The sequence below is a fragment of the Pleurodeles waltl genome, chromosome 3_1 (genome assembly GCF_031143425.1).
Source record: "Pleurodeles waltl isolate 20211129_DDA chromosome 3_1, aPleWal1.hap1.20221129, whole genome shotgun sequence".
NCBI classification, from domain to species: Eukaryota; Metazoa; Chordata; class Amphibia; order Caudata; family Salamandridae; genus Pleurodeles; species Pleurodeles waltl.
Genome location: NC_090440.1, coordinates 1,378,734,189 through 1,378,760,003, shown reverse-complemented (window position 1 = coordinate 1,378,760,003; position 25,815 = coordinate 1,378,734,189). Strand labels below are relative to the sequence as shown.

At 43.5% G+C, this 25,815-nt stretch overlaps 1 long non-coding RNA gene across 1 annotated transcript in view; it reads left to right on the top strand.

The window, feature by feature from the left end:
* The window catches only part of LOC138285222 (uncharacterized), a 68,656-nt gene extending 59,994 nt beyond the window's left edge, over nt 1-8,662 (top strand). The window contains exon 2 of the long non-coding RNA XR_011201544.1: nt 7,670-8,662. This is a non-coding gene — a long non-coding RNA (uncharacterized lncRNA). The remainder of the gene's footprint in view (nt 1-7,669) is intronic.
* Nucleotides 8,663-25,815: the final 17,153 nt, after the last annotated feature.

Sequence of the window (25,815 nt, the reverse complement as noted above, 5' to 3'; positions counted from 1 at the left end):
TGTTCAGTGGGTCTAAAGGCGGTACTCCATGTGTTAGGGTGGTAGAGGAGATTAACTCCACCACCCTGATGAAGTACTATCTGCCAAATTTAAAGATTACCGCCATCCAGTGATAGTGATCATCGGTGTTAATGGAAAGGAACCACCATCATGGCAATTCCCTCGATTGTACAAAATGTTTGGTGAATGGGCCCTGTCATTTTTGACAGCTGTTCCTAAACTTTTAAACTTCTTATTTTTTTTTGGAAGCAGAGCTTTGTTTCTGAAAGAAACACACACTAATGACTCCCACACCATGAGGCTTTCTCACAGAGTGTAGGTGGTTATTATATTTTCCTCTGTCCCTCATGCCAGATTTTACCTTTGGGGAGAGATAGGACAAAGGACGTTACTCTGTTCACCCAAATAGGGTGAGTAGTGTAATACCCTTGAAACATTTAAAGCAATAGGCAGTCATTTTAAAATGATAATGAAGATAATATATTCAATTTTAGAAACGAGTTCAATGTCTTTGATGGTATGAACACACTATAGCATGATATAAATATGAACAGGAACAGTTTAAAGCTATATTTACGTTGGAGGCATTTTTTGAAAGAATTGAAATCGCATAGAGTTTCATAGAAATCAGTTAACTATGTTGAAATAAGTCATCTATCTAATCTGTTCAATCATCAAAACATTTATTGTGTACCTATTAATGTTTTACAAGTTGAAGAGTGTCTGATAAAAGAAAGATACCGAGTCATATATGTAACTGGACATTCTTAAAATATATTTGGGAAATTTGTAAGGTGTCTTATAAACAAAGATGCTGGGTGGTATACACAGCTTAACTCAACATTCTTGAAATATATTTGGGAAATTCTGACAAAATATTCCATATTTGTAAATGTTAAAGACTTTCCAACACCATTGGAAACTTTACTCAGATGTACAGACATATTTGTATGATGAATTTAATGAAGTAACTGTTAATAATGTTTGCGAGCTTAAGGTGTCATCAAAACAGAGATTGCAAGGATTATAGAAGCAACGAATCATGGTTGTTATATTGTGAGATTCAGAAACAATTGTTGTTCACTTAACAAAGGTTTCACATATTTAGTGACTATAACTGAGTCAATTGAGTGTTGTGGTTATATACTACATCTGCTCATGCGTTTTCTGGACTTCTTCTCTAGAATACAGTGAAGTGAAAACCTTGTTTCAAAGTGCCTCTCTAGATAAAACTGTTTTAAAGCATCTTATCTACTCTGCCATGAACCCTGCCATGCTGAATATTATAAAAACGAATAATCAATATAGAAACACCACTGGCCATTTTCCTCGTTATGTTCTGTGAAACATTTAATAATGTTTAAAAACAGTAACTGGGAAATTAAAGTATCAAATTCTATTAAACCTTATTAAATTTTTAAGAATACTAAAATATAAAGTAAAGATATTGGCTATGCTCCAACAAAACTTTAAAACAATATACTCAAGCAAGCTGAATTATCACATTGCACTGAAACAAATATTTGAACAATATTGCCAATTGTGCATTTATACGTAAAAGCTTACAGATGAACAAATGAGCATGTATCATGTGAAAAACAGGTATGCTTAAATGGAAAATATGTAAAGATTGTATTACCACCAATATGTGGAAGTGATAACTAAATTTTGATGACCAAATAGTATCGCCCTACTATGCAAATCTAAATAAATTGACAATCAGAATCTTGTTGTTATCAGAGCAAGATTTAGTATTAGAATCAAAGTGTGATTATTACAAACTCACTTTGCACATAGGGCAAGTCGAATAGAAAAATTATTACTATCAATATATCCACCTTCACTTGAAGGTTTAGAAACTATGCTTCATATATCTAACATAACATACATAAAAATGCATATCAAAGCAGCAGGAAAGGGTATGCTAGGACTGTTTAAAGAAATATTGAGGTCAGCCTCACAAACACTATGGTATATACGTTCCCATTTATTCACATGATTTGCTCCAATCCTATTAAAGATTGTAAGTACATTGTTTCTGATACTTATAAGTAAGAAATTAACTGACTCATTAGTTCGAAGAAGGAGCTCCATGTGTGAGTCAGTCAAAGTTGAAGAAATGGGTTACCTTAAAACTCACACCAAAAAAGTGCACTAAACTAATAAAAAAGTTGAGCGTTCCTGATCTGAGAGCTGTCTTCCTGAGAACACATGAATAATGACTCCTTTAGCCCACTGAAGAATAACACATGAAACAATAAGGCCAGAAGCACGAAGTATTAATCCAAAACCCAGCTTCTCTTTTTGCTCACAAAGCCTTTCCATTGCATCACCAATACATTACATACACATAGTTATGATTATATGTTTACAATAGAAAGTCTTATTACACCAAAATTCCTTGCCAAAGAACTGCTTGCCTTTATTAAGGCAGACTAATGCACACAAGATGGGTCAAATGATTATCAATCAGATAGTCATCATACACGACGAGAGTGTCATGTGTGGCATGGCTTTCCTCGTAATACATACAAGTTACATATAAATCAGGCCTAATTGTATGCAAACATGAAGGGCTCTAACTCTTTACAGTGTGCAGGTATGCGGCTTAGGATCTAGAAAACAAACCTCTGAATGGTGATGTTAGCTAAGATCACCATATTATTTTAGCAGAAGGTTGATAATAGTTGTGCTAACAAAAAAAAAAAACTCGCAGCAGAGAAGATTCTTTCATTCTATTGTCGGAAGAACTATGTTTAGTGATTAATACTGCTAGACCATCTGGCCTCACAAAGATCATATCTGGAAGAAAGAAGGTAGCAGAATTGGTAAATGGTAGAAAGAGACCCGGCAATGTAGGTAGAGCAAACACGAAGACAGATTGCTAGAGGGGACATGCTGAGTAGGTCTGGACACAATTCACATTATTTGCTTTTGCATAGATTAAATGAAGTTTTGGCAAAATTATGTGAAATTACATGGAACTAAAAATGGAAATCTGTCATTTAGCTCCATATTTTATTTTGAAATGCGTCCTTGAGTCAATTTTTGATGCAAGTATGAATTCTGCGCTTAAAATATCATGCAGAAAACAAAAGCGCCATGAACAATAGCTGCTCATTTTTTGTAGTTCCTATGTGTCATGGTAAATTTGACCACAAATGGTCTGTAAAACACAAAGTTGTGTAATGGCACAACTTCAGGAATGTTATGAAAAAAGTGAAATTCCTAAAAGTATGCAATCAAGCAAGTGCAATTTAGATTTCACCCAGTCTAATTCTGAGCACTATTGTCCAACTGTAGGCCTGACATTTTTCTGATGTATGCAGGGACGGATGTCTTGTTATAAAAGAGATAGGGAGATTACTAATAGTTTGGTCAATGTAATAATCATAAGGTGGAAATCACACACTCACACACACACACATATATATATATATATATATACATATATGTATGTATATTTATTCACTGCAAAAGCAAAGGATACAGGGAGGTTCAAGTTAGAAAACTGAATTAAAAAAAAAGTAGGAATCCACTTAAAAACAAAGGTTACAGGGATGTCATAGTTAGGCTCACATTTTAAATGTACAAAATCATAGAAATTCAGCAGTTATAGTTAGGGTTATTTCAAGTAACTATAACTCGTGCCCTTACTGTCTATAAGTTGCTCCCTGGCTATGCCCTGCTAATTACTCCACATACTATAATGCTCATGTCATCTTCGATAACATCATTGATAATATCAATGTAATATTTGCAGTAAAACTATTGGGGAGAATACTGTGCATGGCAGGGGCACCAATTATAGTTCCCTTAGGGCACAAGTTACAGTTACTTGAATAACTCTAAAGGTAACTATAACTCACCCCCGCTATGCACAGTTTTCTCCTTAACAGTTTTACTGAAAATATTACATTGATATTATCAATGATGTTATCAAAGATGTCATGAGTGTTGCATTATGTGGACCCCTGGACCAATGGTAGGGGCACGGTAAATGTATCCTGCACCCTTTTCTTTTTTTTCCTTTGGTTTTGAGACTCAGCTGAAGCAAAGTCTCAAAATGGCTGCCAACACTTCCTGGTTAAGGTGTTGGCAACTAATCAGATCTCTGCACGAGATTGGGAGGATTTGCAAAGTGTTTGTGCCTCCAGATATCCACATTTGGTTTTCCTTTAATCTCTCCAAACTACTGAATGGATTTACACCAAAGGAAAAAAGGGCGCTTTCTGGACCAAGAGCTAACATTCAACCAAATTTGGTGTAATTCTTTCCAGAGGTCCGGGCTGCAGTCATATCTAAAAGCCCTATGGGAATTAACATGGAAAAAACACTTTTTTGACCCTCCCCCTTTTTCTCAGCCCCCGTCTGACTGATCACCCCAAAACTTTCAATGCAGAAGAAGACCCAACTTGAAACATTTTTGGGAACATTTTGTGAAGATTCGGCAAACGGCCAAGTAAAAATAACGCTGTTTTTATAGGAGCTAGGTCCTAACTATAACTACCTACTGGTTAACGACTGCCCAGGCGTCCAATGCCCCTGGGACTGACAAGGGTTCGGCCAGGCACCTCCCTCTCCCCCAACATGTGTCTTACCCTAGGCTGCTGCAGCTTCCAGGGCATACAGTGCTTCAGCTAATAAGTGCTGGACTGAGCTGGAATGGGGCCTCATTCACAGCCTCATACAAAGTATTTTGGAGCTTATCTAGAGGTTAGAGTGTATAATAAAGAATGGGAATTGAGTTGAAGTGATTGATGGGAAATGCATTTTTTTATAATATGCAAGTTCAGTAGGTTAATGTGATAACTTCAGATGTTTGTGAGATTAACCAGTGAATTTGGTTGGTGCATTGGGGAATAGTGACATGTACTTATAATGTTTCAAGGTCCCATACTGAGACTGAAAGCACTGTGAATATGAGAGCCATTATTTAAAAACTGATTTAAACACAGTATAGGATAGGCTGCTGCAAACTGTACAAAGAGATTTATGCCCAGAACGACTAACACTTTCACTGGATATGTGTCACAAAAGGGATGCAAACCCAAAACAAAGTGCTGTGAGATTTACTTTCCAATGCAAATTATGCTTTGTGTTGGAAAGTTGTCGAAAGTAACACAAAGTAGCACTATGCACTACTTGTGCTACCTTTCATCAAGGAGGTGTACTATAGGTGGTACATGGGCTTTTACATGCAACCACCCATGGATTGTGTTGTAAATCTCTATGTACTAATATTGGTAGGCAGGGACTTGTGCCAAAGCCATATGCCTCCTCGAGGCAGGAATACCAGTGGAGCAACTTTGAAAAGACACAATTTTTTCCACCTTTGTCTGTGTGCTGCACTGCAAAGCACATGTGCAAAGTAGAACAAATATTAAACCATACCTTTTGTACTGGAAGGGATCCTTTCCAATACAAAACCTATGCTTGACATCATGCTTACACTTTTGTACTATTGTGCTAGTGTGTGCGCATGGTGCAAGGGACCTTAAGTGCACCAGCGCACGGAGAAAGGAAAACACTGCCATATATTATTAATAGATAGGGTACTGATCATTACCTCTCTTCCATGCAACACAGCACAGCAACTTTGGTTGCCGTGCTGTGTTATATAAAAAGGTATTGAATGTGTAATTTAGTGTTTGACATGAAATAAGTGCATTAAGAATATGTTTTAGTAATATGCAATCAGTCTGTACCTAATGTAAACATTTTCGTTATAAGTGTCGATTAAAATGGTGAACTTCAGAACTATGCTGAAACACCCTTGCATTATCTTTCACAAAGAACAAGGGCCATATTTATACTTTTTGACGCAAAACTGCGCTAACGCAGTTTTGCGTCAAAAAAATTAGCGTTGGCTAACGCCATTCTGAAGCACCATGCGGGCGCCGTATTTAATCAATGACGTTAGCCGGCATTAGCCGCCGGCGCTGCCTGGTGTGCGTGAAAAAAAACGACATACACCAGGCAGCGCCGGCGTAGGGGGATATGGAGCTTGGGCGCCAAAAAATGGGGCAAGTCAGGCTGAGGCAAATTTTTTGCCTCAACCCGATTTGTGCCGTTTTTTTTGACGCCCAACGCCCATAGAAATTACTCCTGTCATAGCAAAGACAGGAGTCATGCCCCCTTGCCCAACGGCCATGCCCAGGGGACTTATGTCCCCTGGGCATGGTCATTGGGCATAGTGGCATGTAGGGGGGCACAAATCAGGCCCCCCTATGCCACAACATTTTTTTTTTTAAATACTTACCGGAACTTACCTTAATGTCCCTGGGATGGGTCCCTCCAGCCTTTGGTGTCCTCCTGGGGTGGGCAAGGGTGACAGGGGGTGTCCCTGGGGGCATGGCAGGGCACCTCTGGGCTCCTTCCGACCCCACAGGTCCCTTAACGCCTGCCTTGTCCAGGCGCTAAAAAACGGCACAAAAGCGGCCGTACGTCATTTTTTTTGACCCGCCCACTCCCGGGCGTGAATTTTGCCCGGGAGTGTAAATACGGCGCACATGCCTCGGAGTCAATTTTTTAGACGGGAACGCCTACCTTGCATATCATTAACGCAAAGTAGGTGTCCACGCTAAAAAATGACGCAAACTCCATGGACTTTGGCGCTAGACGCGTCTAACGCCAAAGTATAAATATGGAGTTAGTTTTGCGTCGGAATTGCGTAAAAAAAAACGACGCAATTCCGGCGCAAACGGAGTATAAATATGCCCCCAAATCTTTATCACCATAAAGTCTCAAATGACTATCAATTAAAGCCATATGCTGGCTTCCAAGCCACCTTTACATTTGCTGTTTAACCAATTACACACATTTGCATTCCTTTCTGGTAGCTGGTATCCTGACGAGATGGCTAATTTCTTCTTTCTCCGTCTGCTGCTGCCTTGCTTTCACAGAACAGGGGAACCTGTCCCCTTCCCTTTAAGTGAGAGGCACCTTAAGGTTGCCATTATCTGTTCAGGCACAGTTGTTTTTTTAACCAAGTGGAGGGGACTGGTATTGTAAAATTAAAAAAAAGAGTGGGAGCATCATTCCCAATATATTCCACCCACTTCAACCACTGAGGTCATCCAAATGCCATTTGTAGGTGGTGGAGGCTTTGTTTATATTTTCAAGCTGTTTAGAGATCCCCATTGGCTAGCTGGACGTCTGAGCTGTGAGGGCAGCGGCAACAGGGACACCTTCTCTCCTGCATGCCACACCCCACACAGCCCTACTGCCAACACAGCCTAATCCTATCACTACGACTCCCACAATGCACCAAACCATTAATGCTAAAACTTGCAATGTGCACATCAGGTCACATTTCATGCATGTATGACTTTTGTACAACTTACATCATCTAGAATGTACGACTGAGAACCAGCACTCAGTAATAACAGCAATGCAATGGCACACCACAATGGCAAGAAAGGCAAAACACAGCAACAGCCCTTCAATTATTCCAAATGGAAACTGATCCATATCCCCAAGCCTGTAATGGACTGACCATGGTTTGGAAAGTAAGATGCCAGACTCCATGCAAACAAACAAGATCCAGAGATAGTGCAGCAACTGTCATTATCATTGCTGGGAATAATGCTAAGTCATTGTCTGTATCACACAAAGAGGGTTCAAGCACACTTTCTAAACTGTACTCTGTGCCACATTCCATCCACAGGTAACTCTGCCATTGCCCCCATGGAGAGGATACCAGACACTGCCAGTCCTCCTCAGGATGAAGGCCCCAGCGAGGACAATACGCCTGGATGTTTGGCAGTGATGACCTACCTGGCCCATCTGGGACATCTGGTCAGTCAACGACTCCCAGCCTCACCTGCCCACATCATTTCCCCCCACCCCAGTTGCTCAGACATCACAGCCAAGTAAGGGGCCCAAAACCTGTGTCCCAAAGACTATTCAATCTATTGTGTGCCCCACAGTACAGGGTCCTGAGTCTGACCTTGACACCCCAGATAATGATGGCTCTGCTAACACTGGGAGTGGGCACAGGCACCTGGAGCCAGGGGTCATAGGAGGGATGCTGTGGGACAGAGGATGTGGCAGCCAAGGGTTCCACTGACCAGGATACCACCTCCCAAGTCCTTGGAGCATACCAATCTTCCAGGACAGGATGGGCCGGATCATCACCATGTTGGGGGTAAATCAAAGGCTGCAGAGGGAAGACCACCAGGAGGACATGCATCAGTGGCAGGCACACAATGCCACCATGGCCTCCATAGCAGGGATGCTGAGGGACATCAACACCACCCTGCGTGATATACCCACCATTAGGCCCCTTTCTCTAGCACTGTTACATCTGCCCCCTCTACATCAGCAGCATCTAGTGGAATGGAGGCCCTGCCAGGGGACCCAAAGCCTCAGACACCCCTCCCTCTGTAGCAGAAGCACACCCTGCAAACGTGGACATCCATCCAGACATCCGGCTGAAGCAGATCCTAAGACCAAACCCACTCCCAGTGACTGTTCTGAATCCTAACTTCATTTTCCCATGGGACAAGGCTACAGGACCTGTGTGACCAAATGTTGGAGCAGCTACTTTGATCAATGCCGCTCCCATGACTCCACTCTTCACCTGTTTGTTATGTTGTACACTTTGACTTGACTACTTGACTACAAAACTGATATGCACAATAAATAACTCATGAACACAGCTACTGTACGTGTGTGTTTAATAGTACAATAACATATGCCCTTCAACACAAATTGGGTCTGGTAATGGCCCCCTGATTCCAACTGGAATGTAATGGCCATCACACGGAGGCTCCCTCAGCAGGACACAGATGACAACAGTAATGTCACTGGACAGATGTCACAGTATTATATTGAAATCCACAGTAACACCTTGTTATAGACCGTTGAGGCATCTGCAGATAGAGCAAGGCAGAGAATACCATCAGGATGGAAGGCATGAGTACACAGTAAGCACATGTACAGGTAATTGACTGTGTGCCTATTGCAGTATGACTCCAAATCATGGGCATCTAGATAGGACCCATACAGCACAAGGTAAAGGGCCTTGACATTATCATTTTATCAAGCTATCTGTCCTGAACACCTCTCAGAACTGTACTCTTTAACAACTGACTACTGACTATGTATACCCTAAGCCCTAGATAGCAGACCCACAGATGATATCCACATCCTGTGGGTGAGAGGAGCTGGCAATAGGAGAATACATGAAAATCAGCTCCAACTTAGTCAGTCAAAGGAAGCAGTAAATGTTTGAATCCGTTGCTACTACACATGTCAGGGCAGAACCACAAATACTGTATAACTAACATTCCTTCTGTCTGCTACAACAATGCACACACAGGCACTGTACATCAAAACACCATCAAATTAGCTAAAGTTCAGGAGGTGTAATGTCACCTATCCACTTCTGATTGTGCACTGACAAGACATGAAATGGTCCACTTTACATACCTATATGTCCCTGGAAGTACTGATTCATGAGCTGAGTCCTACAGTCTGCAGCTCCTTCATCCTCTGCCTTTTCATCACTTTCCATATCACCATTTGCAGGCACAGGTACCGGTGCCTCACCCTCATCAGCATTCAATAGTATCTGACGCCTCAGGGCTAGATTGTGGAGCATGCAGCAGGCAAGGATCATTTGGCAAATCTTGTGGGGTGAGTAGAGGAGGACACTGCCAGATAGGTCCAGGCACCTGAATCTTGCCTACAGGAGGCCGACAGTAAGCTCTGTTTGACCCCTTGTCCTCCCCTCGGCCACACTGAAACAGAGTTCCCCTGGCGTGGCTGGGTACCTCACAGGTGTCAAACACCAAGGAAGGTTTGGATAGCCAGAGTCAACTTTGAAGACAATGGTAGAACAAAACCAATTGAGGTAGTGCCATTGTGCAGATTGTGATGACAGGTCACAATACATTTAAAAACATAACAATGCATACTCACCAACCAGCCAGGCCCTCTCTGTGTATAGTTGTGCCATCATAGTTGGGACATTGCTGTTCCACATAATGTAGGAGTAATTCAATGATCCAGGAAACTTGGAAGTTTCTTGGGAGATATACTGATCTGCCAGACACCACCTGCACGTTGATTGAATGGTAGTTCTTCCTGTTTCTATACACAGTACATCCCTCAAAACCTGACTGAACATGGACTGAGACATCTCTGCTGTTAAGACAACAGTATGATGGAATGAGACAGTGGCAGGAAGTGTAGCACTGACAATACTTGAACGATGGGAGGTATGCAATAGGGATTGCGATTGCCTAGCATCGGATCTGGCTCCAACGGTCTACATAGAACCATGATGGTCTGGGGATTCAGACGGTAGGTCTGGATGACATGCCTGTCATACATGGTTGCCAGGTCTACCAGTGGACGGTACACTGGTGGTTGTCTCATTTCCCTCATGGCAGGATATCTAATTAGAGAGGAGAAAATGTACAATAAGTCACACAGTTGGCACCCGACAGCAGCACATTGCAGACTTGCAGACACCTACACATGTGTAGGGGATGCGGAGCAGTGCAGATATAAACATTACAGAACACAGAAATGCACATCAGACTCCGTCATTGCAGCACATTGGTTGGAATGTCAGTGGGATAGGAAATGTGACACATATGCATGTGACCATGTGTGGATGACAGTGTAGTCCTGATGATACATACATAACTAAATTAACCAATTATCAGAGGCGTAAGTACTTTAGAGTAGCTACACAGACCTATCCACATATATACAAGCTCAACACGTAATTTCTTCATGTTTGTCACATTATGTAGCAATATCATGAAGTTACTACATTGGGTGACATAGATTTCTGGTTGATCAGGTGTCTGACGGACTTATTTAAGAACATGCATCGAGTACACGTGCCCAAAATGGCAGACGCCTGACCTACTGTTCTGAACAGTTGCACGTGACCTAAGTCCACCTGCTGAAGTCGTCATGGTGGTAGGCGGTCGCAAATGTCGTGTAACTTGTCATAGATTAGCATTGCTGCCTATGGCAGACTTGGGCCAATGGCGATGGTCACCGGGGGTGATGGTCCTGTATGTGGCAGTCATGACCGCCATGTTCTGCAGTCTTGCTCACTTGACTATTGGCACTGTTGCTAGCAGGACCTCAAATACGTGTGCTGTTGTGTACTGCCTCTGGGAGCCATAATGCCATGTCCTGCAGGTGATAGGCCCCCTGCCTTCAACAGAGGACGAGCTGGAAAAGCTGGTGGAGGAGGTCCTACCCCTGTATGAACAGCTATATGGGGCACCATTGAAACAGATGAGTCCAATGCCCCAGCCATGTGGGATTGGCGTTGTGTGTGACGGTGAGTTGGCCATGAGAACTGTTGTTGGTGTAGATGCATGCATGTGGCATACTGTACAGGTGTGTGGACAGGGAGGATGGGTATGTGTGCTGACATGCTGTTACAGTTCTGTTGTGTCAACTACTGTTGGTATGGTGCATGTGTACATAACTTTCTCCTTTTATCTGGGCCATCCATGCAGGTGAACGCCCATCAGAAGAAAGGGATCTGGCGTGCCATTGCCAAGCAAGTGCAGACTCTGGGGGTCCACTGCAGCCGGGCACCCATTGTTGCAAGCTATGGGAGGACCGGAGACGCTGGGTCTGAAAAACAGCGAAGACCCAGTTGGGGATGTCCTCCCAACGAGGGGGGGGAGGGGTGCCTGTCAGACCTTGACTCCCCTAATGGCCCGCATTTTGGCGGTGGCCTACCCGGAGATGGATGGGTGTTTGAATGCAGCACAGCAGCCACAAAGGGGTAAGTACTGACTGTTACCTGGTACTTGGCTCTGGTTGAATGCTGTTTGCTGTCTCGCTGTACCTTCAGTGATGATGTAGTAGGTGACAAATGTTTCTAGACTAGTGGTAATCAGTTGGTACCAGCTTGCCAGTGTATGAGATGTGTTGCAGCCATCATGGTTTGCTATGTGTGAGTTTTGGATTCACGTATCAAGACATCATTCTGACTGCATGTGGAAATGCCCTAATGTCAATGGCACATGTGTTCCATATCCTGCAATTCTTATGCATGTGAACTGATGTTTCACCATACCCTTTTAGCCTAGCCTGTATCATCCCTCTGTATATGTCCGTCAGTGGCTCTAAGGTGTCTGACCATGATTGCTATGAATAAATCTGGTATACAATGAGATTATATCAGTGCATTCCAGGGCCTATATAAGACCCCATTACGAAGGAAAATCAATAGCTTTTTATGTAGTTCCAAAGAGGCAACGCTCTCCTGGGAGAAGTCAAGGAAGAAACTCATTAAAGTGTGATTAAATCCTCCAGACCTGCAGTTATATTGATGGACCTTTCACCTTTATCTCTTTAATACTACCATTGTAGTATTATTTCAAGAAATGTTAGGTCTATGAGGATCCATTTTTTATATGAAGTTGAGGCTCCAAGTCTAAGGCTTTTGAGCACAGCTGCATGCCTTTGGTATAAGAATTTATATAAATGTCGTGCTCCAAGACAAAGGCTTTTGTACACAGCCACATGCCTTTGGTATAAGAATTTCATATTATGGCCTACTATCACAATACTGAGATCCCCTGGGAATCTTGGAATCTATGAAGGACTATGTTATAATGATGGTAAGAGACGTCTTGGTTATCTTTATAAAGTTTATTTGCTCTTTGGTAAAGACTGCCACTGTTGCGTCCTCGGTACCTCGCACGGCCGCTCAACCGTTCCTCACGAACGCTCGAGAGCCCCAGGCACGACAGCGGGCAGCAGGCGATATTGGTTCAGCACACGGCGCCGTGCCGTCGCGTGCAGAACAACACAGAAAACACAACATATTATCTCCTTCTTTATTTTTTTTTAAACAGAAGAACTTCCACAAAGGGGTAATTACTTAACATTGAAACACTAAATAATCTGGGCCATAAACTGACCACAACAAGTAACCTTCCTGCTACAATCCATGACATTCCCTATGTTTGAGCGGTACCCGTTTCTCACAAACTGATCTCCTAAGAGTATGGGGCACCAACAACTTTGTGTTTGACGCCATCCGTTCCTGATCCATGCCCTCTGTCACAGACCTACTACACCCGTTTCTTTCCACTGCCACTGACATCATTCACCTTCACAACCTTACCCACATTCCACCATTGACCACACTCAACCATGATGGCATTTCCACACACTCTCCTCACCGTCACCGGACTCCCATAACAGGCCTACCCTTTCCTCACGAACGTCTGTAATTTGATGTGCACCACATCACCCGGTTGAAATGAACGTTCTTTTGTAGAATTTTTCTGCTCATACCTGGCTTTCACCTTATCCTGATTTTTTTTTTACTTTACCCAAAACACTGTCCTTGTCCACAATATTAGGAAATTTACCAGACACAACCTTGGCTAACCAGGCTGGGAAAAGTCTTGACATGCTACGCCTACCTTTCAAAAGTTCAAACGGAGAGAGTTTCGTCACTAAATGTGGAGTGGTATGATAAAACCACAACAATGAATTCACAGCTTCTTCCACATCCAATTTACTCGCTTTAGCCCACTTGATGCACTCCATAACCATCCTGTTCATTCTCTCTACTAAACCATTTGTTTGAGGATGGTACATAGAACTCTTCAAATGTTTCACACCAGACTCTCCTAGAAACGTTTCCATCTCATTGCTGACAAACTGTACACCATTATCCGAGATTAAAAACTCTGGAAATCCTTCCCTCCAAAAAAATTCTTTGAGGAACTGTATGGCAGAACCAGCCATAGGCTTAGCAAAAAACCACACTTCTGGCCACTTACTGAAATAATCCATCAGTACAAAGGCATAGCGCATGTGACTAGGGAGAAAATTGAAAGGCCCAACCATATCGACCCCCACTTTAACCCAAGCCTTGTCCGGTAAAGGTATGGGTTGTAATGGTGGTTTTACAATTTTCAAACCTTTTTCAGCACCGTTACACACAACACATCAATCAACAGCTCTTTCCACATCCATAGACGGCCACCAATAGTGCACCCTGATACGTCTTTTTGTCATAGTGGCACCAAGGTGCCCCTCATGCGCATGGTCCACCGAGTTTGGTCTAACATCGCATGGGAGTACACATTTATCATTCCTCAAAACAATGCCGTCTTCAATTGACAACTCATCACCCACCTTGGCATACGGTTGGACTTCTGAATTCAAATTCCTTTCCTTAGGCCAGCCGTTGATTATATGCTGCTTAACAATGCACAACACCTCATCATTGCTTTCAGCCATCCTCCACACAGTCTCCATGCACACCTTGGACTCATCAGCATCTACAGCCGCTATAAAACAATCCTCCACATCGTCCTCCGAATCAACAGTGCTTTCATCATCAATAGGTAAACGAGATAGAAAGTCTGCTGTGAAATTATCCTTCCCCGGAATGTATCTGACCTGGAAATCATACTGTAACAATTTTGTGGTGAGGCGTGCTATGCGGAGGGTTGTATAGTTAATCTTGTCTCCATTCAAAATGTACACCAACGGTTTATGATCAGTTTGAATGACATAGGGCCAGATGTAGTAAGCCATTTGCATGGTGCAAACTGCGAAAATCGCAGCTTGCGCCATGCAAACAGCCTTCTGCGATGCACATTCACAATTTGCGAGTCGGTACCGACTCGCAAATTGTGAATGCGACTCGCAAATAGGAAGGGGTGTTCCCTTCCTATTTGCGACTCGCATCACAATGCAGAATTACTTTGTGAACGCGAATGCGGTCGCAAAGCAATTCGCAGTTACCACCAGTGACACACTGGTGGTAACTCATTCGCAAAAGGGAAGGGGTCCCCACAGGACCCCTTCCCCTTTGTGAATGTTGCCCACAAGGTTTTTTCAGAGCAGGCAGTGGTCCAATAGACCACTGCCTACTCTGAAAAAACTAAACCAAATGGTTTCGTTATTTTTTTTAATTTTGCAACTTGTTTTCCTTTAAGAAAAACGGGCTGCAAAATAATTTTAAAAACTGCTTTCTTTAAAAAGCAGTCACAGACATGGAGGTCTGCTGACTTCAGCAGGCCAGCATCCCTGTGAGTGCAGGGACTCCCTATGGGGTCGCAAAATGCGACCCACCTCATTAATATTAATGAGGTGGGTCTTTGCGACCCCATAGCGACCCACACCGAACTGCATCCAATTTTGCGAATCGGAAATTGCGAGTCGCACCGACTCGCAATTTCCGATTCGCAAAATCGGACTTTGCTACATGTGGCCCACAGTTTCTTTCCCACATATAGCTTCTAAATTTCTCACTAGCCCAATAGCATGCTAGCAGCTCTTTTTCAATCACTGAGTAATTGTGTTCTGATTCACGTAAAACTCTAGAGGCATAACTAATAACCTTCTCGTCCTTCCCCATACCTTGTGACAGAACTGCCCCCAATCCATACCTACTAGCATCAACTGTATTGGTGCACAATTGGCTGGGGTCATACGGACTCAATGGTCCAGCATCCACCAACTCCTGCTTCACCTTTTCGAATGTAGTTTGACACTCACTGTCCCATATGAACAGTACTTTGATCTTAAGCAAATTTGACAAAACTTTCATTTTGCTAGCATAGTTGGAAATGAACCTAGAATAATATTCACACATGCCTACAAATGATATCAACTCGTCTTTGTCCTTGGGGTTAGGCGATTCCAGAATCGCTTTTACCAGCCCAGGCTGAGGAGCAACCCCTTCCCCAGACACACAGTGACCCAAAAATTCTATCTTTTTCTTGTAAAACTCACATTTTTCTTTCTTTACACAGACGCCATAGGACTGAAAATTTTTAAAGACAGATTTGATTTTCTCATGTTAATCTTCCAAACCCCTAGTATGGATCAAGACATCATCTTGAAAAACCAGAATGCCCTGTACTTCCCCCAACATTTTGTGCATGATGCGTTGAAAAGCTGACGCAGCGGAAGCCAGCTCAAATGGCATCCTGCAAAGCTGGAAAGTGTCAAACGGGGAATTAAAGGCTGTATAATGGCACGAATCCTCATCTAAAACCACCTGGTGAAATGCCGATGCCAGATCAATTTTGGAAAACCACACAGAGCCTCTGAGCTCATCGAGCAGGTCGCTGATGTTAGGTAAGGGATATGAGTCTACCTATATTTCCTTATTGAGACTCCTCAGGTCCACACATAAACGTAGGTCCCCATTACGTTTTCAGGCAACCACCAATGGAGAAAGCCACAAACTGGACTCAATAGGCTCAATTCCACCATTATGTTGAAGCTTGTTCAATTCAGCTTTAAGATCATCTCTAAGACTAAACGGCACCGACCTGACCTTATGTCTCACCGGGCTGGCCCTAACCTTTACCTTAATCTTGTGTTTGAAACCAGCAATCTTTCCCAAACCCAGTGCAAAAATGCTAGGAAACTCCTCTTCAAATGGTGCCTTTGATTCTGAGTTCCCCACAACAAGGACTTGCTCTTTAGCACCGGGTTTCAACACCATACCAAACAGCCCTTGGTGGTATCATCCCAAAATGTTCAGACCTTTATATGCCACATACATTTTACCAAAGATCCTACGACCCTTGAACTCTAGACTGTCTTCTATGTAGCCTTTCAAGTCAATTTTCCTGCCCTCATAACATGCCGGTGATCTGTTGGGAGGCAATAACTTCCTATTACCCCGAGTGTTGTGGAACAGATCCGATGTGATCATAGTAATACGTGCCCCAGAGTCCACTAATACCCCTAGCCACTTATCTCCAACCCGAATATCCATCAGGGGATCTATACATTGGTTTTGATCTTTGACCCCACATACATTTTCAGTGACCACCACAATCATATCCTGAAAGGCTTTTACAAAAGATTCCTCTCCATTCTCCTCATTTTCCTCCACTACACAAGACACCTTAGCTTGCTTATTATTCATGGATTGACAGACTTTAGCAAAGTGACCCACTTTACTACACTTCCTACATACAGCATTCTTCGCTCGACAACTTTTGCCTTCTTTGAAATGGGGCGTGTTTCCACTTCTAAAACATACGTTAGAATACCTAAAAAAGGATTGTGATATTTCTTCAGCTCGCCTTTCTTTACGGCACCCATTTTTGTAATGACATTAACTTGCACTTGATCAGAGTCCTTCACCCCAGTACTATTTGAGAGTTCCTTTAGAGAAATCTGCGCCAGTTCAACGCTCTTGGCTATTTTGTTGACCTCTTCCAAAGTTGGGTTACCCATGGTAAGTAGCTTCTGCTGAATGTGTTTGTTTGAGCAGTGACCGATAAACTGGTCCCTTATTAGCTGGTCTTGAAAATCTCTAAATTCACACTTCGAGGCCAATTGTCTCAGTCCACTGACGTATGCGTCAACATCCTCACTTTGAACTTGCTGATGCTTGAAGTATTTGTGCCGCAAAACCACCAGACTCGGCAGTACATCAAACCTTGTGGACAACTTCTTGATAGTCATATGATATTCATCAAGTTCTTCATCAATTTGCGGCAGGTCAGGTAAGTGTTTCAAAATTGCTCTCCCTTCATATCCCAAAGAGTGTAAAAGCAGACACTTTTTCCTTTCCAGGCGAAAACGTGAGGCTCCAGTAGCTCCCAGGTACGTCTCGAAACCATCAAACCATTTCCTCCATGGGCTGGGAGGCGCCCCTGGAGTTTCCACGAAGGGTGGTGGTGGATTAACTGACTGCATAGCGCCAACCAAAAGGTAGCAATTAAAGTCCTGAACTGTCCAGGACCTGTTCAGATGGTCATACTTTCTCTAACCAGCTGTTAGTTCAACTTTTACACTGTGTGACAGTATTTTCCACCGTTGAACCTGCTAATATAGCTCTGTGTAGCTTTAACCACAAATACCTCCAAGATGGTGAATAAAAACACCAGCCACGGCACCAGCAGAGTCCCGTTCTAGTTGTTTGCAACCACATCAGTCACTCGATCCTCCCCCCAGCAGAGCTCCACGTTTTCATACATTTCCTGCTGGCTGTAGTTGAGGAAAATGTACGATGAAGAAAGAAGAGGATATCTACCCTCAATGATTTGCGTGGGTAACGTAGCGGCAGTCTGGTAACTCCCTCGTTGCCAAAATCAATGTTATAATGATGGTAAGAGACATCTTGGTTATCTTTATAAAGTTTATTTGCTCCGCGGTAAACACCGCTGCTGTTGCATCCTCGGTACCTCGCACGGCTGCTCAACCATTCCTCACAAATGCTCGAGAGCCCCTAGCACGACAGCGGGCAGCACGCAATATTGGTTCGGCACGCGGCGCGGTGCCGTCACGTGCGGAACAACACAAAAAAAACAACAGACTATTTGGGACCTCATCCCAGGAAAGAAGAGTTAGTAAGTTGGGGAATTAAAAGATGGGAAATTATGTGCATGGCGAAGTCTACATGGATGATTGAATGGAGCCTTAACAAATGTAGGTGTGTGCAATTAGCGCCATGGTGCATCCAGCAAAAGTGGACTCAAGGATCTCATATAAAGCCGGAGGTAGCTCTACAAGGACACTCATCCAAGGAAGAATGAAGTTGCATTTATATATTCCCGATTACCAGAGAAAGAAGTCAATAATAGGCCGGCTATGTAGAAGGACTGGGAGGCCTGGTGTCTCTCTTGTGCCCCATTCACACGCCGTAAAAGCAGTACTAATGTAGCGTAGCAATTCTCTTTTTTTTTTTTAATGACCATTGCTCCATTTAAACAGTCTCATCACACTGTGAACTTTGTACTTTTATGCTTCACCATTCATCTGTTCTTTCACAAATGTAGGTTTTGATAGCCCGAATACATATGCCCTGATCTATTACGGTGATGTGGTTATTCATTTTGTAATACATTCTCACATTTTGCTTCACACTAACTCATCCTTCATAAATTCTCTCTGTTTGAAGATGTACACTTAAGATACTCCTACGCTGGATTGATGAAATGTGGTCACAATACAGGTTTTGGATACACCTTTTTTGTGTTCTACTGCATGGTCGTAATGCACCGTGGAGATGTTATTTAGTATTACATACTATTATGTGACATTGAAAAATGACTCCTCTAATTCCGATATCTAGACTATCGGGCAGTTCATCACCTGAAGCCTGCATTAATTCTGGTTGGCTCCACTGAGGTCTGCTAGCATGTCATCTATATGCGGCTTCAGATCTGTCTCCTTTGATGGTGTAATTGCTTTCACTCACATCCATGTATACCCTTTCAAGCCAGGCTGTTGGATTTTGTGGGTGAACACAATAGAAAGACCGTTTATCATGTTTGCTCACACATGCTTCTCTGCCCCATAGTCTAGATGCGGCAGATGCGGAATGGCAGTCTCTAGTGCCAGACCACCACGAGCTGAATTGAAGGTTCAAAGTGTACCTACATTTATTTTTTATTCTTTATTTTTAACTCTAACCAATACCTCTCATCTCAGCCACGTTTACCAGGTGTCACACATCATTTCGTTCGTTTCACCTGCTCAGCCATAAATTGGAACAGGTGCCAAGTAGGCCTAAACTTCGGGGAGGGGGCTAACACACCAAGGAATGGGGTGGGGCTAACACACCAAGCAAAGGGGTGGAGTCGCCATGCCATGCAATGGGGCGGGGCCAACCACACTGCCAATCTGAAAAGGACTGAGAATGTATCTATTTACCACTCAGCCATTTTTGCATTCACCCACTTACCTCTATGCCGCCCTATGGGACTGCCTCGCAAACTGCCAAATGCTGGCAAGGGACTAGCAGAAAACAACCACTGCTATGTGTTTCTAAACTGGTCTTGCAAGGATTATCCCATTGCAGATCTTCAAACGTTTGGTTAAGGAAGTAACCGACACCAAAATACTTGGCTGTTACAATAATCCGGAGATTCTATATAAAAAAAAAACCTTTGTAGAGGCGTTAACCCAGATTAATAAGAATACACCTTTAAATGCCTATTAGCTTTAATATCTGATTCGCACAGTAAGTTGGGCCAACTGCACCTTTTGTAATTTTTTTAATAATAAACAGATGGAGCCTATGACACTGGACACTGGTTCATTAAGAAAAAATATTCAGGCTTAAAACCTTTATCATTAGCTCCTCACCAAAGCTAACTCAGACTTACTACAACAAGCATAAGCTTTCTCACAAAACATACATCAGGCAAAGAGCCAGCAAAATCACTAATACCTATAAAGTTACTGCTGGCTAAGCTCCCTAGAAAGGTTTAAGGTGCAACAGGACTATTACAGTGCACATCTTAGACCCCAGGGTTTTTTTCAAAGGGGAAACCAATACCAAAACCATTGCCTATTGCAGTAATATGTGAGAATCCATGTAACACAGTATCTGTCTTCAGGCAAGTTTTACACTTTGTTGTAACAATCATTCCTTAAGCCAGTCACCCTTATACCTTATGGTCTCCAATGTACCTTTTCCAATTATATATATATATATATATATATATATATATATATATATATATATATATATATATATATATATATATATATATATATATATATATATATATATATATATATATATAACAATTTCTCCTCAGGGTGTTGCCGACCTCTTTTCTCACCAAGGTACTGCTCCTTTTGTAGGCTGGTGCTTTTATGCTTCCAAGATATGCTGGCCCCTCCTTTCTCCTCAGTGTGCTGACAGCCTTTTCTCTCCTCACTATGCTACCCATCCTTTCTCTTACGGTGTACCCCTCTAAACGTGTCATTTATTTTCTCTCTGTTGCCCACGGAAACCATGATTTTCCTTCATGGGGCTGCTGCTTGTTATCAGAATAAGCATTCCTGTCACACTTAGGGTGCAGATCTCCCTTAAGGGGAGGCCCTCTGAAAAGGGGTGTTGCCCACACTGTGGTTGCTACATCCAGCTCCTCATCAGGCCCGCATTCTCTCCTTTCAAGGTAGTTTCCTGTGATTCTGCGAGTGCTACTATCTCTCTGGATGCTCTCCCCTCAGTTGGTGTTTTTTGCCTCTGGATTTCCCACCACCCCTCACTAAAACACACATACTTTTGGGGTGCTGCTGCTACTTTGAGCTCTGCCCAATGCCTCTTGGTACTGATCCACTTAAGGAAATCTTCTCATATTGCTGCCTTTCATGAGTGATGAACTCTGCGAAATCTTTTGCAGAGTGTTACTTTCTTTGTATATTTACAGTGCTGCTGTATCTTGGGGTGCTGTCCCTCCCCTACGCAAAATCTCTCCTGGAGTGAGGATTTCTCCGTTATCTCTTCCCCTTGACACTTCTCCCAGTGTATTGCTTGTATTTGTACTACTGCTTTCTAAGGGTGTTGCTGCCCTCTCACCCTGGTGTTATTTCTCAAGTACTGCCCCTTCCTGTGAAATCCTTATCAGGGTATACGGTTCAGTCTACCTACTGAGAGTGCGAATGCCTTTTTATGATACATCACTCTCTTAGGTACTACCCTGTCTCTATTGCTTTTAAAACTGCTCTCCCTTCAATCTGCTCTCCCTCAAAATACTGTTCTGTTTTTCTTCTCAGTGGGACACCCTCACTCGAAATGCAGCCCCATCCTTGAAATTCTCTCTGTTGGTGCAGCTTTCTTTAAGTATGCAGCACCATGACGCTGATAATCCCCTCGCAGCACTAATGTCCTGTTGAGATATTGATGCAAACTCCCTGTGAAGCCCTTCTCAGGATACTGCTCAGGCTTCCTGCTCAGGGTACTGCTCTGTGTGCCACTGCCATCTTCTCTAATATACCTTATGGTGTTAACCCCTCTCTGAAATCTCTCAGGGTACTCTTCTGCCTTCTCCTTTTCCCTGCTGCTTTATCTCAGTGTACTGCACCATTTCTGCAAAATACCTCTTTAGAAGCAGCTGTCTCTCACAGTGTTTCTCCCTCTTAGGGACAGCTCTCAGTGCACTGTTGTTACTGGGGTTGTAGCACTCTTAGGTAGCCGCTGCCCTCTTTCTTTTATGCTGTTTGTCAGGGTGCTTCTACTTCCCTCAAACACCTCTCCAGTCACTGTTCTTGCTTCCTATAAGGGTACTTCACTTGCTCTGAGACCTAAGTCATCTTCTACTTTGCAGATTGCAGTCTTTTCCATCTTCAGCTCTTATGTTACTGTTCACCTCATGAGACTGCTGGGCTCTCAAGTGCAATCAGCTGGTTCCCTCATCCACTCAGGTTGCTCTGTCTTTCTATGTACATCTTCACCATATTATCTATTTGATAATTGTTGGTCTACCAATCACACAGTTTTGCTTTCATGCAGTGAGCTTTGTTTCACAAAACTGTCACTGTTCTGATCATGTGTCTTACAAGAAGGATATTTGTTGTTACCCTGAACCGTTCCTAAACTCAATTATCCTTTTATTTATACAAAACAAGAATAAGATTTACAAAAATCTAACATGATCTTTTCACATTCTATTTGCAAATCTGGTTATTTTTTGTTGCTTTTGACCTTGTAATTCTACATCCCTTAGCACTTCTTCTTTCCATCCATTGGCTATGTCTGTTCACGCGTCTCTGGTCTATGTTCCTCCTCCCTTCCACTCGCGATCTTTCTCTTGCATTGTCTCTGTGCCTATCGCTTGTCTCTCCACCCAATGCTCGACTGTCCACCCATTCCTTGTTCTTGCCTGTCCATTCATCCATTCACCTTGTCTACCATTCATCCCTACATCTTTGTCGCTTCTGCTTTGGCCCTCACTTTCAATTGTTTGCCTGTTTCTCCACCAATTCCATTCCTCGATCTTGTCTTCAAAGTATGCCTTTGTCTTGGTCTCAGCACGATGCATTTCCTAGCCCTGTTTTATTACTAATCTTGGTTTCTCCTCACATCCCAGGCCATGACTCACACCCCTCCTTTTTCGTACAGTCAATACTTCGGCTCTGTCTTCCACCTGTGTCTTTAGCATGTCTGTCTACCCATTCCTTCACCTTGTTTCTCCACTTGTTGCTTGTATCTCCATGCACATCCTGTCCTTTGTCCTTCCCTGGCTTCCTCAGCTACCAGTCCCTCCAACCTTCCTTTGCTCTTACCTCTCTTGTCTCCACCCTTTCCATGCCCCTCCACCATTCCATCATATGACCCTACCCTTGTATCTTAACATTCCAATGCCTACATGTGCCACACCAGTGCCAACTGTCCTTGGTCTGGTGCCTATCCCTTTTCCCTCCACCCACCCTGTGGCCTTGAAGCTTCGGACAATTCACATTTTAAATTGAGGACAGCGGATTTGGTTGCCAAATTTAAGAGAACCTGCAAACTAAATTCTGATACCCAATAAAAAGAAGATATTGACTTAAATCCCTTGCAGGAAAGCATGTTTAGCTCCCGAGATAGCACAGCTGGTTAATGTGCCAGCTGTGGTAGTCTGCACGTAGCCTGCGATTTATGTTCACATCCTGGCAATAGTGGCCTGGCTAAGAATTTCATCCTTCTGAGGGCGGCAAAAAGAGAATAAATTATAGAAGTAACAACTACATCTGCTAAACAAAGAAATAGAGTGCCACACTTGCTCAGGGCTTCCAGTTCCCTCTCTGCTGCCTCTCAGTGCACAGCATCTGACCCTCTAAGGGCTTCAGGCGCTGCTGGTCTCCCAAATGCACTCTCTTCTCCTCCCTACTCCTCACTTCCTTGTTCAGTTTGTCTGCCCCAGCGGAGTCACTTTTATCAAGGGTGGTGTTGCATTGGTCTTCATTGCTGTTTGCTTCTCTACACTTATGGTGTTCTGTGTTCTGTGACTTAGCCCAAGACACGGAATGTATATGTACAATGCCAGCCTTGCATCATGCTCGTTCTACAGTATTCTTGGTGTTCTGTGGAACAGCATTTCATTTCACAGAGGCATCAAGGATGCAAGAGATGCAGCCGTGGGCTCTTGTGTCTCATAGCTTATTCTGCAATACAAACCTTCTTATTTACACACCGATGTCTGTTCATGAATATCGACATTCCGCATATGGCGATGAGCACGGAAAATTCAAGAGCCAACCAATTTAGGTGATTTGGCTGTGCTGAAGAAGATTCGTTAACCTACCGGCTCAGCCCGCACTGTCGTCGGAACAAGAGTTGCGATCGGAGCAGCATTGCAGCAGTTGGAGCAACATAGCACTAATCCTAGGTGTGATATATTCGTTTTCGGCAGTATTGGCACTTCCGTGTGCAGGTGTGTGACATAACACGTTTGCTCCAGCTTACCTGAACAGCCGCTCTCGCGCCCTGTTGAATCCCCTAACGATGCTATAGTGGGTGCCAAGTTATGAGGAATGCTAACCTAGGCAACTGTACAATGCACTACAATTTCTATGTCAGGACTGGAGGCTTCGGATTATGTAAACCACGGCAAATTCTAGTTGTGGAGGGTGTAGGGGAGCTGGGTTGTGGTTGCAGTACACTTTTGCCTCATTTTTAGATGCAACTTTGATTGAAATGCACTGGGTTACTGCTAACCAGGTCCCCAGTGCCAGAGTCCCTGCCCTAAAACAAGACACTTTTAACAAGTGACCAGACCCTTCTCCCCTTTATAAGTCCCTAGGATATGGTACCCCTGATACCTAGGGCATGGTTACTGAAGAAGCTCCTCAGAGCTGCAGCACAAATTGTGCCACCCTGAGGGGCCCAGCAGCAACTGCATGCAGACGGCCATTGCAGGCTGCACGACAAGGTGCTCCCAAAATTGAAGACATGGCACACAGCCTGTGTGCCATGTACCCCAACACTGCATGCAATATATGCAAGTCACTCCTGAAGGAGGCCTTACAGCCCTAATGCTGTGTGCATTATATTACATGTAAGGGCATATATGCATGAATAAATTTGCCACTATGTCTGTTGATTCCTAGACACAGTAAGTGTACAGAGAAGACATTTTAAATGCATGTACTAAACATTGGCCAATATGAGTTCCCCAGCAACATGATCGCTTCTCTGAATCCTGGTATGTTTGGTATCAAACATCTCAGAATAACAAGCCCTCACTGATTCCAATGATGGATTTATTAATATATGCACAGAGTTCACCTTAAAGGTACCCGCTGAAAATCTGCCAACTACTAGTGTGTTAACTGACTGGTCCTGACCAGACTGGTTTCTGCCCCCCATGATGAGAGCTAGAGCTCTCCAGGGCCACAGACAACACCTTCGCCCAGTGCAGGCTTTTATCACCTCACGCAGGGTGGACGTTTCAGGGCAGGAAGCTTTGAAGGCCTTGCTCCCTTTGTAATGCAATCCAGTTATCTCCAAATGGCGGAGATGACCAGCCCTCCTGCCCTGACCCCCACTTTTGACAGCCGCACAGGCAGGAACGTTAGGCAGATTAGGTGTGCCTACTTCATGCCAGTCCCACCACTAAGATGGAAAAGGGGGAAGTGGACACTACTTTTTAAATTCATCCATCTTGTTTGGAAGCAATTATGCCACTTGGATAAGGGTTATGCCCATTTCCCAATGGACATGGTCATAAGAAGGACGTAGTCACCCTGATGGTGGGCATTCCATTGGATATCACCTGGCACCCCCAAACCACAGAACTCAGATTTTGACAATCTAGGAAGACCCAGACAAAGAAGAGTTGCACCTGCAGAAAAGGTAAAAGAACAAGCAGCTGACGATGCCAGACTTCCTGCCGACCTCGAAGGACTTGGCACAAAAAGCCAGCTTGTCCAGCCTTCAATAAATATTCAAGTCTTGTGAATGGCACTGGATTTGCCCTGCAACAAGGAACTCCAAGGAAACGACTAGCTGCTGGAGCAACAGAAACCCAACACCTGAAGTGACCACTGCACCAGACGTCCACAGCGTGCGGTAAAGCCATACAACACTGCCAATGTGGTTCACTAGCTGTC